This window comes from Strix aluco, chromosome 1, assembly GCF_031877795.1.
Source record: "Strix aluco isolate bStrAlu1 chromosome 1, bStrAlu1.hap1, whole genome shotgun sequence".
Classification (NCBI taxonomy): domain Eukaryota; kingdom Metazoa; phylum Chordata; class Aves; order Strigiformes; family Strigidae; genus Strix; species Strix aluco.
The window spans coordinates 42,480,768-42,499,328 of record NC_133931.1 but is presented as its reverse complement, the minus strand read 5'-3'; the positions used below and the strand labels follow the sequence as shown (position 1 = coordinate 42,499,328).

The 18,561-nt window shown below is 41.2% G+C and overlaps 1 protein-coding gene across 4 annotated transcripts in view; it reads right to left on the bottom strand.

Moving 5' to 3' along the window:
* PLAG1 (PLAG1 zinc finger) overlaps positions 1 to 18,561 on the bottom strand; it is a 50,279-nt gene that overhangs the window by 16,862 nt on the left and 14,856 nt on the right. The window contains exons 1-2 of one of the 4 annotated variants that reach the window (XM_074818882.1): positions 12,015 to 13,982; positions 9,908 to 9,994 (exon numbers count right to left, since the gene is read on the bottom strand). The exons of 2 other annotated variants lie outside the window; for them this stretch is intronic. The gene's annotated coding sequence lies outside the window, so the exon portion shown is untranslated. Of the gene's footprint in view, positions 1 to 9,907; positions 9,995 to 12,014; positions 13,983 to 18,561 lie in introns of those variants that run through there. One more of the 4 variants, XM_074818891.1, reaches the window with a different exon arrangement.

The following is an 18,561-nucleotide window of genomic DNA, read 5'->3' as shown; positions in this document are numbered from 1 at the left end:
TTATACAGAATCAGGATTGTTTTGCCCAGTGCTCCTCAGTTATCCTCACTTATCTACACTGAATTTCACCACCCATTTTGTTGCACAGTCCTCAGCGCTTTAATGTTCTTCTACTGTTCTCCACAACTGGCTCTCTTCTTTATAGCAAACTTGCTCACACAATTGCTCATCCCCTTACTGATACCATTTATGAATGTGTTGAACAGCACAGATCTCTGTGGAACGCAACTGGAACCCTCCTTTCATTGGGAATTGACCATCTACCCTTTGATCCTATCTTTTAATCTGTCATTTACTTGTGCAAAGACCTTCCTTCTTACATTATGGCTCCTTAGTTTCCTTAAAAAGCCTTTTTGATAAAGTTGACTTTGATCTCTGAACCACAACATCTTTAATTTTTGCCGATGCCTCCAGAAAATTCCAACTCTCTAGAACAGGACTCTTACAAATGCTGCTTTGACTCTTCCCAAATAATCACAGTTCACACCCACCTGACCACCAATTCTATGCTTTATTGTAGCACCTACCAAAATTGTCTGGCACAGATTTCAGACTTGCCTGGTGCAGGCCTGCCTGGCCCAGACCACCCTGAAACCATGATTTTACATAGTTACATTTCAGAAGATTTTTCTATACCTTAATGCTTTAGGATGTACCATTTAAACAATATAATCAGGTTGCAGAGCACAACTAGATAGGATAGGAAGTTACAGTTTTGCTTTTTGAGACAGTCATCTAACTTGAATTGTAACGCAAGATTTTTTTTAACAGTTTCAGTAATCGGTCAAGTAAAAGGGTTTCTGGTGCTCTAGTCTGCTAGGTGGAAATCACAATGACATTGGTGAACTCACGATAAACTCTGCTCACATATATCACCACACAAGACAATCCTGTGCAGCTAGTGATCTCTGCTCTGTCAGAGAGAGATGGTCTGAACTGAAATAGCACAGAAAAAAGCAGCCACCAGTCACTCCCCCTTTGTGCTGTGCTCCTCATTTAAACTGAAAAAGTAAAATTTACCAAAGAGCTCAGTAATTTCACTTGAAGGTCTGCTAGGCAGATAGAACAAAAGAAACTGGCTGTGCTGGGGAAATTAACTGGGTGCCAGAAGGCAGGGACAGGTTTTAAATAGCAAAGTCTGTAAAATAAGCATGGACTATAAATCAGAAAACACAGGATTACAATAATCCAAACAGTGATTCACCCTCTACCCTACCTCAATTTCTGTCTGCTCTTAAAAAAAAAAAAAAAAGAAAGAAAAGAAAAAATAAAAATAAAAAAGGTAATACACATCTAGCTAACACAAGCTCAGATAAGAGGGGCAAGGTGGTGGTATTTGAAAAAAATCGTGATACCACATAGAAGTTGCAAGGACTGTACTAGGCCAAGACCTTTCACAGGAGTTAGATTTCCCTCATGAGGTTAGGTTAGATGGTTGGGAAGCTCACATTTGGGACAAAAAAAACCAACTCACGAAGAACAGAAATAAAGTGACTGAGAGAAAGGGTAGTACACACACTGCATCCTGGGTGTAGGTGGTAACTACGCAGTAGTCCAAAGAATGTAGTGGAAGCCCTGTCCTGCCCTGAACCACACTGCCTGAACAACACTGCCTGGGGGCAAAAGCTGTGACAGGGTTTAGGATTGCTTTTTTCGTAACCTTGGATTTTCATGTGATTTATTGGAGCTATTCCAATTAAAATGCTGATCCTGGTTGCCCCACCTCTTCTGCCTCTTATCCCAGCCTCCAAAGAAAGGCAACAAGTAAGAAAGAGCACCCAACTTCCAAGAAGCTGCTAGTCTTCCAGTACACCCTACAGTCAAGGAACTGCTGTTACATCTGAAAATACTTCATAGATTATTATAACTTTACATTAAATAAAAAGTGTCATGTTTAGTCACAATGGCCTTTTGCTACTGCTGCTACAGCTGTGATGCTGGATGCTTGTGTCAATGACCTTATGAGCTAAACCACAAAAGCTTTAGGAAAGGATAACTAAAGATGCAGAATACTTAGGGTAATACCAAAGCAAATCCCTCTTCAAAGATGTAATCAGCAAGCCTCTCAGAACCTGCACAGTGCAAACACTGAATGTATTTCTGACTGTGTTCATGTACCAACTGTGTCTATGCAATGATGCCAGCATACACGTAAACAGCTTACTGATTAGAGTGACTTCACAGAGTGTTTGCATGACATTTTGCTATGACAGCATCCTTGTTAACGAGGTAAGTACATAGCTCTGCATTTGTTCCCATCTCCCATTTGGCACACTGAGCGGTTCATTTACAGTGCTCTGCTTCCGTTTGTCATGAAGTGCGTTTTGGGATGCACATTTGAATCCATAACAATTCTGAGATTTGATGCCAGATTAATGAACAATTAAAAGCAGTCATGCATAATTCAGAGCTACACAACTGAACGTAGCAGAGGGAGATGAAGCCAGGCAGTTAGTATCCAGAAGAGTCACCTGGAGTACAGTTTTTGGATGACAACAACTACTGGGTTCAGTTTCAGGCAGCAAAGGCAGAACCTGACAAAAGTCTGCACAGATTCTGCCCTGGAGCTGCACCAACAGAAAACCCATCAGGGAGCTCCTGTCAACCTGATGAAATGTCATAATGATGTAGTCACCAAACAACTTTACCATTAAATCACAAGGTAATCAGCTTGTTATTGGCAGGGTAACCAAGTCAGGAAGGCTGAGAGTAGCACGAGGAGGTTTCTCCATGTCACGTCAATGCACAGGAGGTCAGAGATAGCTCTGAAGAGATAGAGTTCCCTACTGGCACAGAAGCAGGTTCCGAGATGCGTATCTGTTGCCCTACCCTATCCCTGCTCCACCTCCCAAACACACAGGCTTAAGACTTGATCAACATGATGGCATATTCCTTCACAGTCCTGCTGGACACAGTTTATCACAGTAAGCATTCACCAATACTATTAATGGGTGCTCTACAATGAAAGACTTGTGTCCTGCAAGGTAATTTTTGTTCTCCACAGTCCAAGACACCAGAGCATGTAAGAGCTTTCCTCTTTTTTTTAAAGCAACTTAGTAGACTCTGCTTCCCTGACTTCCAAGCCTACATTAAGTGATGGGAGAAAAACATATGCAAGACTTTGCCTTGAACAGCTGCAGACTGCCAGGGGGTCAGGCTTCCAGAAAGGTGGAAGGAAGGTGGTGACAAAAAATATGGAATAGTCTATGACTGTACAGTATGCAATGTTTCATGCATGTTATGGGAAAAAATCCTGGAGGGCAGATGGAAACATGAAATGGAGATGCTTTTTTGAGTCCCAGAGAATGTATTCCTCTAAAGTGCTCTCCAACAAGATGCTTGAGCAATTTTCACACTGTGGAAAAGTAGCTGTAAGCTAGCAAAAAATTTGCAATCAAAAAGGTATGTTTTAGTTTAATTTTATTTTTAAAAAGTTGTGAAGAGACAAATTTTACAATAGTCATGTGTTCAATTAATTTCTCAGACAGATGTTTATAAAAATGGATTTATTTACTGATTTAGCTGATGGTGCTTTTTCAGTGAAAAAATAACGACCTTAAAAGCAAAGTAGGTCATGCAAGGAGTGCTCCTCTAGATGATGTACACAAGATCCTGAATACTGTCAGGAAACATTTCTAATTAGCTCAAGTGACATAGTGGTCTCAACATCAAACATCTTCTACGTTTTGCAGGGTGTTGGAGGTAAAGGGCTTGACCACTGTTTTGTTACAACTGTTTATGTTTAGCACCTTTGTATTGCCTGTTTCTTGTCCCCTTCCAGAAACACATAATCCATTTCAATCTTCTGAGAGTTCTCCAGGAAACCCTCCTTTCACCACTCTGCCTTTGCAACCTCCTGCTGAGCTGAGCTGACAATTTCAAGGTTCAGATCCACCTTTTGTTTATCTTCTGAAATCTGATGGCTATCTTTTAGCTAATAATTCCCCTCTTCATATGGGCTGCAGCTTTTTTATGTGCTAAGAGAAATCAGAAAAAATAAAGATGTTACTTGTCACCCCACTCATTACAAACTCTATTTTAATACTGCTAACTAGTTTCTTCCCTCATGACCACATTCAAATTCTTTTCCCCCAACTTTTCTTTTCACCGTGTTCCCTTCAAAACTGCAAGATGCCTTCCAAATTACTTCCACATACTACATATGCTGTTGTAGGTTTTTCTGGGACATACGTAATGGGGTAAGTTGGTTGCTATTGTTTCAAAACTTGAAATGGTCAGACACTGTTGCATAGGCATTTGAATATAAAGGGTTCTGCTTTTGGTTTTTTTTGAAGACAAAAACAGTAGGCATTACTTTTGTAACTCCACACATGTGCAACTAGCTGTCCTTATGCTGAAGGATATTACTCCCTAGCAAATTCCTCAGAGACTTAAGGGCCTCTTTTATAAAGACAACAGGCAAACTGTGATAATACACTGCAAGGCTATCTATCAACGAGCTTCACCCAGGAGTGCTAGAGGAGCATTTCCTTAAAGAAAAAAAAAAAAAAAAGAGGAAAAAACCCAAACACCTGCTTCACATGCAATGTTGGTGTCAAACCTCCCTCCCGCACACTCTTTTCACTCTTTTTATGGTTCCTACACACTACTGTAAAATACACGCCAAACTTAAGAAAATGCTGTAACAGTTGTTAAGATATACACAAGCTCACTCTACTAAATAAAAGTTTTAGAACAGCAACGCAGTTCAAAATTCCTTGTGTACTTCACCCTGAGCAAAGATTGAGCATGCTAATGAAACTCTGACAGCATAGCTTTATATTTGAGACTGCATTAACATTTATAAACACTCTGAGCATGACTAAGGTCTGGAGCAGGGGGGCAGCATAACCAAAGCTGGGGAAGGCTGTGATTAGTGAGGAGGAAATGAGAGGAGATCAAATCAGCTGAGAAAGGAGGCAGAAAAGTGCAACTCATGTTTGAGACTTGGCACAGCAAATATACCATTAAAGCCTTAAAGTGAGACTGATGAGATGATGCCAATTCAGGGAGGGGAGCAACAGTTCAAAAAGACAAACAGCCCCAATATGAAAAATGCAAAAGCATCAAGAAGTGTGATCAAGAGCTCTTATATTTGGGGAGTCAGGTACTGGAGAAAGTACAAAGCCCTGAGTCAGCAGCACAGATGTGACAGATGACACTGACTGGGAGGAAGGCAAACCAACACTTGTTAAACTGAAGGACATGTCACATGGGCAGGGCTGTAGGCAGCAGGAGGAAACACAGACACTCAGGTAATGCCATCCATCCTCTATGTCTGCGCATCCCCCAGAAGAAACTGTTCTCTCCAGCCTTCAAACTGTCTCCCCTTACACCCATGCAAGGAGATGAGCATAGGGGAACGTGGAGGTGAGCTGTGCCACAGCTCCAGCTCAGCTGGGACAGGCATGCTCCTTGCTGTGTCTAGCTGGGCTGGGGCTGCTTCATGCCTTCCCCACAGCCCCAGGGCAGGCAGGGAACAAGTGGGTGCTCTGTGGTGACATCAGCACCAAGAGCAGGGTCACCTCTCTCCTTCTAGAGATCTCCAGGTTTCCCAAAGAGGGCAAGGTAGCTACGGGGCAGAGTTGCAAAGACTTGGGCAGTGAAGATAACTTGATGCCACTCCTCATGGGATGGATCTTTTACACAGAGGATAGAGAGAGCACAGAATGAGGGGAAGAAGACATGGAGGTACAAGGGAGCTGATACAGTAAAGTTTCAGAGAAGTCCTCCAGTACAGCAGGACTGATAACTAGGTAAGGGTAGCTGAGTGAAGACTGAACAAAGTTTGCTGCAAAATTTTGACATGCAAAATTTTGGGGTAGGGAAATCAAACAGTAAAGGTTGTACTCTGGGTGAGAGGTTAAGAGCAATGAAGGGATGTAGGGACAGTAGCTGGAGTGCAGAAGTTCAGAGATGGCTAGTGAGTGACAGTGCATCTGTGTGGATAAGGAGCCCACAGCAAACAAATAAAACACGAGTCTGATCTAAGTTTGAGAATGACTGAGTTAAATGGCAAGGGGAAAGGCTGCTACCTGAGTGAGAGCGCTCCACTCCAGAAAAAGTAGTTTAAACCCTCCTGTGAAGTTATTGTGCAATTGGGCATGCAATACTTACTGGATCGGTTTCCTCCTCCAGCTTCTGCAGGATCCTGTAGCCGTTTCTTGGGTATTGTTCGCGTCTGATGAGTCACAGTGCTTGCAGCAGGCCCAGGCCCAGCTGGACACTATGGCATAGGTGAGGCTACTGACCTTTATTTGCTGGGTTTTTACCTGGTTACCTCAGGCCTCTGCTGTGGCATTGTGCACCATCCGGGGGGAAACAAAATCAATCACGCCTGGATTCGGTGGCAATGTCACTTGCAAAACCACAGCCCAGAGCACGTATGAGAGCACTGATCAAGAATCAGGTTGTGTTTCTTTGTCTTCTGCTACATCCTTTCTGGTCCCTTGTGGTGATTCATCCCCGACGCCAGGTCCAGGTGTGCTCCCTCGCTTTCATTTATGTGGGCAGTGACTTGTACCTGTCCATCCCATAACGATTCATAACTGAGTAGGGTCAGACATACATGAACCGGAGGCCACCAGAGCCTTGGCAGACTCTTCAAAACTAATCAATTGTTACAACCAACTTGATTACAACCCCCACCACAAAGAGCAGCATTCTTGGCTACCTGCCAACACGTATGGAGCATTTACCTCCAGTCAGGATGATCCTGGAGTAAAGAAGGACACGGATAGTGAGCCAGGTGGGAAGAAATACAAAATCTAGCACCTTATAAGCAATTAACCCAAAGAAACCTTAGAGTGGAAACTAACTCACTGCAACAAGCATTTACTGCACTTTACTACAGTAAGTAGTCCTTTTTGATATAACTTTGAGAATTGTTCAGCAAGGACACATGATGCTGTAAAGAGGAACTGAAGTATGTTCAAGGTAACATCCTACTGTGGACTAAGCCATAGTAAATTGGTTTTGTTAATTATTTCCCAGTGATCAACAGCCTAGACATTCTTTCTCACTACCACCATTTTAAGGTTCACAAAGGGACAATTCTACCTATTATCTGCTTGAGTGAATCCTATGTTTCCATACTTAGGAAAGCAAAACAGAAGTAAAAAAAAAAAAAAAAAAAAAAAAAAAGAAAATGCAGTAAATTTTGCATGCAGTTTCTGTTTGTTAGGGCAAATCTTTTTTTCAACCTACAGGAAGAATGTCATGCAGAAGGTAAACACCCCACCCCCCCCCACCCCGATTATTCCTCATCCTCTGCCTGTAAGAGACTACTCTAATAGATAACACAAATGGGTTTGAGCAACTGTAGTAACTGTTTTCAAGCATATCTTCTTTAAGTCACTGAGATGCCAAAAGAACAGGTCAGCTGGACACACATTTCAGACCTGCCAAGTCCCAGTCCCATCTCTCTCACGGACCCGTCTGCAATTTTGAGCAAAAGCAGCTCCTATCTACTGCCCATCAGCATTTTTATCAACCTCCAATCATTGCTGAAATAAAGAAACAAGGCCACTTAACAAAATCCAGCCTACCTCTCTGTCAAGTACGTCCAAGAGTTGCAACCTGACCTGACCATCCCCATTTCTAACGTGCAGCCCTAGCCACTCCGCTCTTGCAGATCCTACACCATCCATTGGCAATCGCAGTGTCACACTCCTCCTTCGAAGGTTTCACTGCTCTAATAGCAAAACCTGAGGAATCACTTTAGCTGCTCACTGCAAAAGCCCGTAGGTCACTGTGCACTGTGAATCAAGTGTTCCAGCTTTCTATTAGATACACAGGCTGTTCTTTATTTACAAAGGACTGGATGTTAAGAAGACACCACTACAAACAGAAGGAGTATTTATTTACAGATATCATTAGCAATTTACAAGAAAATGTAATAAACAGGTCACATATGAACAGCTGAAGCACTGAGTGGCTAACTGGATATTTCAGCTATCTTAATTAACTTCAGTATTGCATCAAATGCTGTAAGAGAGCGACAGATCACTAATGCCAAGTTAGTCATTTTCAGTAACAGTTCTCATGGAATTTTTTCCTTCTAAATAATCAAAACAATTGGTCATTGGACCTTATAAGGAAAAGTGCCATACCAAACAGAATTTCATAAAATACAGCTGTTTTAACTTCAGGGTTCCCTCCAGCATATCTACAGCACCTGAATTTTGGAGCTGCATTTTTATTTATTTTTTTTAAACAAGACAACAAGATAATACTATTAAAATAATTAGCAGTAACTTTATCAGATGGTTTCATCTGTTCTTAGAACAGTGAGAGACATTCAATAAAATCACAGCATAGCAAATTTTAAACTAATAAACACCAATACTTTATTTTTCAACATCAAAGTATTAGCCTGTGAGGTTTACTGCCAGAAGGTAGCATACAGTTAGACAGGCAAAACTTACACAGATAACTGGATCATCCAGAATTACAATACGATTTCAAGAGAGTTTCAGAAAAAGTAATACTAACCCTCTTTTATCAGGACAAAATCCAAACCAGCAGAGAGTTGGAGAGGATCTTCTCCTCTGTACCTTATAGTTATACCACCCCTTGAAGCATCTGATAGTAGCTAATATCAAGACAAAATACAGGACTCGAGAGAACAGTACTCAGAATTCCTGTGTCGTATCACATCTAGAGAGGATAACACTTTTGTGAACTCCAAACAGCAGCCTCCCACCTCTCCAGAGCATCTTTTGAAACACACAGTTGAGCTTGCCTTGAGCATAGCAAAATATACGTTTTAAGACCTCGGGCACTGGGATACCTGCCAAGTCACAACAAATATGTATACATAATCTAATCTACTTAAATTTTGAGTGGAAACTCTGTGCCCTTTAGATAGATCCCTCAAGGCTACGAATAGCATACTTGTTGGACAGGATGAAGTTTCCCTGTGTAAGTAATAACTGAGCTCTTCTGGCACCTAACTACGCCTCCTGGCTTCTTCCAAAACCAAAGATCAGGGAAGGCGGAGTGATGAGGATGAAGGTTCGGAGGTTCAGAGATAGGGGCAAAAGGAGATTAAAGAAAAGGAAACAAGAGACAAATTATAGGTGGATTAGGAACAACAAGGCTCTCTTAATAAAACAGTTATAAGAAAGAAATCTCTTCCTCCCACCCCCCATTTTATCTCGCAGGTGACAACTTGGTAAAAAAATGAAGACTCCCATGAAAAGGAGAAGGGGGACTAAAAAGTGAAATGAAGCAAAACAAGGGCAAAGCAGAAGTGTTAACAAATTGCAAGGCAACGTTCACTGTCCAACAGATTTGAATACAGAGAGGATTATTCACAGCCTTTTCTTAGGTCACCTTTTCTTAGGTAAAGTGTCTAGAAAGGAAGCCAATGAAATCCTTCGGAGCCTGTATGGGCTTCTACAGTTAAAAGTAAAATTAACAAAATAAAAGTCAAAACAGTTTAGGATACACATGAATGTAAACAAACGGACATATTTTGACAGCACAAAGCAGTAGTTAAATAACTGCATTGCCTTCTAAAATGCGGGAATATTATTATTTTTCTTTAAAAGCAGGTGACTATTGGGTTTGAAATTTCATACCACACTTGTTTCTATGACCTATGAACCTTCTATTAAGAAAAGCTAAACAACTGGATAAATTTTAATAAGTGATTTGCATTTGGACTCTAGAAGAAAAATTTCACTGGCAGCCTTACTTCCTACCACTAACCAATCTCTTAAAATACAGTATCTACTAATCCTTCAAAACACTTGGTCTAATTGCACACAATAATGGGCAGACTTATCTGAAGCAGATCTAGTGTGGGCTACACTACTTGTTTTAGCAGGATTATTTTTTTTTTCTTTACTTCTAACAGATAATATTACAACTACAAATTACAAACTGCAGCTGCCCTGCTTACCCAAATCTGCATACCAGAGGGCAGGCAAGTGAGATGTGGAGACTCGTGTCCGTGTCATCAGTGTTTGTAACTGCACAAACGAGCAATCTTTAAGAAAAAAGAAATACTTGTGAACATGAAGTGCAGATTCATGACCAGCTAACGCTGGGTAATATAGTCTGACAGCACGGCATCCACCCAAGCTTTCTATCATTAAGAACATATGAGAAAGCAACACAGAAACTTGGCTGTAGAAATTACATTTCTCTCTTGCCTCCTATCACAGTGTAAAGAAAGGTATGTACCCCTTCTCCTGCAGGGAGAGCTGGTATTAAACCACACTTGTTACATATTATCAATCACACTCAATACACTTATTTCTGACCTGTAGCTATGATAATCTTTGATCTGTCTCCCCAAACCTACCACTCTCTCCCAGCCCTGCCAGTCAGCACAAGCTGTCACCACAATTAGTGCTGGGAGGAAACATCTGCTAAAGGGCCAGGAACAAAATGGTTAAAAAGAGTTAGGGTTATACAAAGGAACAGCTAAGAAAAATGACACAATGCTACCAAAACAGGTACAAAGGCCTGGTGATTTCAACATGTCCCCTTCTGAAATCATGTTTCCTTACCAAAGCAGAGGGGTGCTTTCAGAGGAGCCTGTATCCCAAATGGGAACATGAGAATGTGTCATACATCTGTATTTCACTCCGCTACCACAGTCGACACCAAAACTTTAGGGTTTGTACCCAAAAGGCTGTACTTGCAAAGATGAGGGTTGATACTTCCCTTGAATTACACAGCCACAGAAACCAACACTGTGAGACATCATTTTTTTAAAAAAAAAAAACCAAACACCACAACAATATAACACAAAACAAAACACTGAAGAATCACTCAGCAGGGATATAGCTATGGTACAGATAATTGCTGCCAGTTAACCTCAAGGCCTGATCCCTCATCAGATTTGATAGCTGCCCTGGCAAGCAGCTTCAGCAGTTACCTTCTCATCTCTGGACCCAATCCCAAAAGCAAAGCAGCTACCTCCAGAATTAGGTAACTCCACCTAAGCAAGCGCCTTGTTTACTGGGTTGACCACAGGCAGAGGCAACCGTGCCCAGCCAAGACCGCAAGCTGGCCGGACACAAGCCACCTCCTCGCTGGAGGCCAGGCTGTGTGGCAAAAGCAGTGCCAGGCTCAAGAGCCCATGAGCAGCTTGGAGGCAGCAGGTAACAGCTCTGGCACAGCACCTTGGCTAATGCTTTGGGACTGGAGATGGACACATCCGTCCAGCTATCACACTGAAGAGAGCACAGGACAGCACTCTGTCAGCCTGTCCAGAGCTTAGTTATTTTGAGTGTACCTCCACACTGAAACAGTACAAGGTACAGTGCTTCTTCCTCCTTCCCTTTCCTTCTCGCACTGGTGCTCGTCTGGCCATACAGTGTACCAGGTCAGAGAGCTAAAACAGTCAAATTAACTCTACAGAAGAAATGCTGACCATTTCCATGCAGTCTAAGTCTTTGGAGTGGCTTAATGCCAGCACAAGAGCAGGCAAAGAGCCATCTCAGGTACAGCAACGAGCAGGTTGGTATTCCCACAGCTCTAGCCCAAACTGCAAATCACTGAGAAACTGCACCCACAGATCTCCTATAGTTTCTTGGCACTAATTGGATTGAGCAGCAGGAACAGCAGAAATTTCAGCAACCTGCTAAACAAGGGGATTTGGCAGAACCTCCATCTTGCAGACCCAACATGCAAGAGGGCAGCAAGGGGAACCAACCTGGCAGAACAGATTGAGCACAACAGACTAATCGAGTATTACAGCAGTATGAGATGCTCTCATCTCAGCAGAGGTGGCGAGAGGTACTAAATGACTAAGTTCCTATTATTGGCGGTGCATATATTTCCTTGAATAAACTTTGTCAGAACTGCCAAACATCTACAATCACAACAGAGAGCAGCACTGGGCAACTATTTCAACTCACTATTCCCACCACAGTGAAAATAAGGTAGAATTTTACAGTCCTCTGCACCAGAGATGGCTACCAACCACAGAGACCAACACAGGGGATTCTAAAAGGTGAATTAAAAGGAAAGTATCTACTACACTTATATAACCTTACCTTTCACATTGAAATACTATCTTCTGATTTAACAGGAAGCAAGGCTGCCCTGTGATGAGATGGAAGTGTCTCAGAACAGCATCAAATCCAAATAAACATATTTTGTCTCATTTCAGAATTGAAGAAAAGGTGGAGAAAAGTTATCCGGACATAAAATTCATGATGATAGTATGGCCTCTTGCTTGGAGCATGTTTTCAAAGAAAGAACGAAAACATGAAGGTAAAGAGAAAATTGAATAAAACATAACACGATTTTAAAAAGCTGAACCATGTCAAACATCCAACTTTTCTTCAACATGACAAAATAGTCTTTATATAAAGGAACTGCAACAGTTCTAGCTTTGCTCAGTAAGAAATCTGATATACTATCACCTGAGCAGTAGTTTGTTGAGCTGAGAAGAGAGGGGTTAGTTCAAGAACAGTATGGCAGGAAAAAGCAGCAGATCAAGAGGAGATGACAACAGATTTCTTTCTGAAAGGTAGAAGGATGTTACTTACGGACTTCTGCCAAAACTGGTCTTCAGTCTTTTTTGATTCAACATTTTAATTTAGAATTTTTTTTAATGCCTTTAAGTGAGCACTACCAAAACATGCAGAAAATAAGAAACTAGCAAGGTACCAGAACTACAGTGCGGACTGAAACAACACACAAGAAAAACTGCAACAAATCTTAATGGCAGCCTCCACAGAAATGGGATGAAAAGTAACAACAAAGGACAGAATAATGCACCTAGAGACTAGTGGCTTCTGCTGAAAAGTGACAAATCATTAGTTGGACGTAGAAGAGAAGGGCAAAGTTTGTGTACAACCATCCTATAAGCAGCTAGTAAGTCACTAAAGAGAGCTGGTTCAGAAGAAAGAAAATATAATGATTCAAAAAAACAGCTCTATTTCCAGTGCAGAAAGGGACATACAGATGCCACTATAATGGACTACCAAGATCTTGCTGGGAACACCATGTATAAATCTGGTAATATATATTTACAAAAAAATGTATTTGGGATAGCACAACAAAACATCTCACAAAAAAACCCAAAAAGACAAAAGGTCTTAAGTACACAAATGAGAGGGGCTAGCATAAAGAATAAGTGTAAGCTTATCAAAAGTTTAGGCTGGAAATTAAAAGGGTTCCTAGACAACAAAACACTGGCTTTAAGTTTACATGTCAGAAAATATGGATGTGAATAGAACAAAAAATGTAACTAGTTCACAAGTGGATCTATATAGGTTCACAGAGACAGACACAGTTTCTGTGACAGCAAGGCACTTGGCTCAGCCAGGGTCGTTTGCTCCAGTTTTGGGTCCCTGAATACTCATCAGAACACATCGATGGGCCTAGTGGGTCAGAGCAGAAGCCCATCCAGCCCAGCATCCTTGCTCCAGCACAGCCAACAGCAGATCATGAGGAAGGAAAGCACGTAGTATTTTGGGGAAGTATCACCATTTGTGATTTAGGGACTTCCTGAGCTAGATGGATTTAACAGCCCCCTTTTCCACTAATTTGGCAGCCCCGTCTTGCACCCATGTAAGCTTTTTTACAGCTTAATTTCACATTTTACTAATGACTGCTTTATTTGAGCTTGTTCTGAACCTATCTCCCACTATTTCTTTTCTCTCAGCTAATGATTTTGCTCCCACTTTATCCCCTCTATGCCACTCATGATTCCTTTATGGTCCCCTGTCTGTGATATGACACCTCTATTGTATTATCCCTTTTGTAGTCTCTTACCAGGTGGAAAAGTCTAAGCCTACTTAGGCCTTCCTTGCATGGAAGCTGTTTCATGACTTTTTTCATGTTCATCCCTCGTCCTGTATTTTCACCATTCTACATATATCTTTTGTACAGTATTCAGAAGACAGACACACCATGGATTGCTGCCTGGTTTATTTCTTTTAATCTAACAATTAATTTAACAATTAACTCCTAATGTCCACCAAAGTACTACAGTAAATCTTGGCATCTACATCAGGCAAGCCAGCATCAACTTGAAAAACAACTGGGGGGGGGGGCGGGGGGGGAAGGAAGGTTGGAAAAGGAAATCAAGCTCCATAAAGCAAGTGGAGTTCTCTGAAGGAATCAATAAACATGTAGATAAGGGAGATGCAACTGAACGGCATGTATATATACCTGCACTGAAGTGGCTGGAGACACAGATGAAGCTGAACAGACTGGTAGTTACTGCCTCTTCCATTAAAAGAGGTGGAGACATGAAATGAAGTGATGAGAAGACAGAGTCAAGAAGGAAATGTACCTGTTCTTCACACATTTCTGCAGTGGAACTCCTTGCAACAGGGTGTTTAGACACTTAAAAGAGTTTACAAAGGCTCAAGGGGTCACAGGAAGAAGTTATGGAAAAAGTCCAGTAAAGGTTAAGAAATACAAACCCACCATGTCTTGTTCAGGAAGCATCTGACAAATAAATTGTTGAAGATCAGGAGAATACTCTGGGAAAGCCGTCTCTACATGCTTGCCCTGCTCCTGTGCCTTTCACCACAGCTTTGGTTTTGTCACTGTCAGAAACAGAACACCAGGCTACAATATGCACTCAAGTGCAATTATTCTTACTAAATAAAATGCAAACATAGAATTTGATCAGAATTTATCAGGTTGATCAATAGTAGTATTTGTCATCTCAGGCCTTGCTCGGGCTGGTAAGACCTCTGATAATATTTCTCTAACTCCTGATTTAGAAGCAGGAATTCCTCTGTCAATTTACACAAGAGCTGACACTGCTGTCAGTAGGTACAAATGCTAACTCAAATCCAGCATATTTTACTATTGGCAGAATGAGTAGGATCACATTTCACCATGCTGCCAAACACTTGCCATTATAAGACACACTCCTCTACATAAGACAACTTACAACTTTGCCAAACTGCCATTGTTTGGGCTGAAATTTTCCAAGTTAGTGTCTGCTTCAGCGTTTTGTTTCTTTACTTTTTATTCATTCAAAACAGTACAGCCATTAAAAAAAAAAAAAAGTTAACGTAAAAAAAGTTTTGTCTGTGTCAAAATATTTTGGCAGACTTTTCCTACTTTTCCATTTTCCTAGAGTTTTGAACCCCTGTCCTTTGGGATGGACACTTGAAATTAGACAGGGATAGTGGTAGAGCTGTCATTCCTGTGAACTCTACCCAAATTTGGCCAATTTCACAAGCCCTTTAGTCATTCAGAAACCAATCTTTTGAGTCAGATAACTGAATGCTGTCCTAGAGGACTCAGATTCTACTAGAGATCTCTGTGTCATTTTAATTGTATGCTACAGAAGAGGTCATTAATTTTCCAGGTCCTTGGCATGGGTCTACAAGGAGTGATTTGCAGAAATACTTAGTGCCTGCAGCTGCAGTGGAAGGCAGCGAAAGCTGCGTTCTAAACATTATGAAGACAATGGTTTTGAAAAACTCAGCATAGTAATCTCAAAACAGGTTCTCCCAAAAAATGCCACAGAAACTTGATTCTTGAAAAAACAACCCTCAGAAGAACCACAAGAGCCACTTGCTTTATTCTCACTCTGCATTTTATCCTATGCATGCACTGCAGGCTCTTCTCCTTTGGTATCAAGGTGCTTACAGTACCAGTCTCATGATGCAGGTTGGGTAAGTAGTGTCTGTCTATCACAAGAGTCATAAAGAGTGTACAAGCAGCTAGGTATTTCACGAGGGTATGGACTGTGGCTGTAGGGCAGGATTTCTCAAAGTATCCAGAGCCTGAGGCAAAACATCAAACGTGCTAGAGAGCATACCAGAACTCTGTATAAATATGTTCCATTGTCAAGATCCATGTATAAATTTCCAGCCAGCAAACTGGCTTGTGAACTTCCATCTGCGGGATACATACAGAGAACTAGCATCCCACTGGGTATTTGCCTTCAGTGATCCAGGGCCTGAAAAGTAGGATAGCATAGGAGAGCCCATGGCAATGACTGAGAGGAACATAATTTGGCTTTATGTAAATGAGGGACAGCTAAATTTACTATTTTATTCAAAAAGAGTAACGTCAGCCACTGTTGTTAAATTAACACAGAAATTAAACAGGGTGCATATATGCAACCACAAGTACTTTAACTGCTTTTTCCCCATTCCTTTCCACATGTCTCAGTTCTCCTCCCTCGAGTAACACTGTAAGCTTGTCAGGGGAAGGACAGATGCCTGCTGTGTTTTCCTTTTCAGCCTCTAGCACACTGAATCCTAAAAATGGATGCTACTTTTTTTTTTTTTTTTTTTTAAAGACATGAACAAAGCAACACAACTCCCAAAGCCTCCTTTAGTTCTATTTATTCTTACCCGGTCATCAGTGCTTAGAAACAAACATTCTTCCTGTCCACTGCTCTCCTGTGAAAGACCACAGTATCTATAGTTACTGGAGAAGAGTGCTTCAGTTATCTAGGCTCCGATCCTTCCCATGCTTTACTTTTCAGCTTGCCCCAGAAGGCTTGCTTTCTCAGAGGATACCAGAACCAAGATTTCTCTCCTTCCAAAGGCAGCTAACTAAAATCCTCTCATCACTGGGAAGCTCATCACTCCTTAAAAGAGCCGCATACCAAGATCACATCTGAAACTGAAGAGCTAAAGAATCACTTCTGATCTACTTACAACTTCCAGCCAATTTGTCAGGCCTCCCCAGGTGCAAGGAAAGTGGTGAGACTGCAACTCTAGCTCTAAGAAATGCTGTCAGAGAGCACAGGCTCAGCTTTTTAAAAAAAGAGCCACCAACTTCCCTCAAAACATTTTTTCTTAGTTATAGATCTTCCTGTCAAAGGAAAGCATATTGGGCAGGTGGCACACACCACCACAGTAACATCGCAAAACTCTCACCAAAAGGACAGACATAGCATCAGAAACAGCACCTAAATTTCCTTCAAAATATCCATGATTTTCTAACAGCTGTAAGAAGCAAACACCACAACAATTCGCCATCCTAAGAACAGAATGGCATGAGGGAGCAGGGGGAGGAGGACTATACCAAGCAAGAATCCTTCCTATTCCTTTCTTAAACCATGCCTGCTTACATGAGTCAATCCCACACAAACATGAGGTATTTTTGGCTGATCTTGTGGGGCTGTTTCTCCTTAACCATTTGGAAATCAAATTTATTAACAAAAATACTGTATTTTTGGCTAGAGGTAGCTTAAGAGCTTTCCTCCTTAGAATCCATGAGAAGATACTCCTCTCTTCAGTTCAGTGGAGCAGCACAAATTTGTGGCTATGAAATTTTGGGCGTAATTCTGGAAGGAACAAACAAACAAGCCAAAGTCCAAGTTCACACAAATATCCTCTCAGGACAGCTGTTTATTTTCTATAATTCTTCCAGCTGTGCAAAAGGTGCTCTAAACAAACAGAGCATGTTGCAGAAGAAAGGGAAGCAACTCAACACAACCTGCACTGCAGCAGTTCTTCTCTGGGGGCCAAGAAGTCTGAGCGCAGGAAGCTGCTGCAGCACACAACACAGGGCAGCAAGACCCAGAACCTGAAACTCTGTTGACAGATGGACATTTCTGATGGTTCATCTCAAGGAATGTGTTAAGAACAGCACACAAGAATCCACTGAAGCATTCAAGTAGTCAGAGGATCAACGTATTTTGCAGGTATATCCTCGGCCACATCTGCTAGTGCTTTATCTATAAACTGCTTACCATTACACAAATATCTCTCTGTTTCCTAGTGCTCCTATGTCACAGAGAACCATCAGACTAAGCGGTGCAGAAATAAGAACACAAACATTTTTCTTTTGCAACTGATGAGTAATATGTGACTCAAAAATGATGAAAGCAGAGCAGAAAAGCAATCTAGTATCGGAAAATGGCACATTAAAAAAAAAGTAGTAATGAAACATTCAGGAGAGAATGAATCAAAAACAAAACCCAAACTGAATATTTCCTATAAATCAAACATTTCAAAATACTAAACAATGAGAGACTTGATTATGAAGAAATCTAAACACATGCAAAAATAAAACAGCCAGATCAAAAGATGTTTTGAAGTATTAAAATGATGGTTGACTTTGAGAAGGTAGTTTTCCGATGCACTGACAATTCTGGACAACCTTATTTTATGCTCTCCATTTTTTATTAGAGATATAAAGGAAAACTGTTGTTGAGGAAAACTGCACAAACTTGGAATAATCATGAAAGAGGAACAAGATGGGAAACAAGTCATTGCTGGACAGGAAAAGAGAGAAAGCAGAAATCCAGAAAACCTGAGGCAGAATAACAAACAGTTTCATCTTTCTGAGGGCAGTGGGACACAGCGATGATGGCTAGGAACACACACTCTTCTGGTCCTCTTTTATTATAAGGAATGGTCTTGACCTCTTGTCTGTCTTGGCTTTTTAAATATAAAAGCTCCTCCGGTAAATACATTCTCATCTTTAAAACATAATTATGGTCTGAAAGTTGACACTAAAAATAGCACTAAGAAGCTTCATATTCATGTCTTCTTGATTTCTGTATCAATTTACTTGATTGCAACAGTCAAGCGTATGCCCTCTGGTCCTCAAGCCTGAAAGGAGTTCTTATGAGGGTTAGTCCTAAAGAGGTGTTTGACAGAG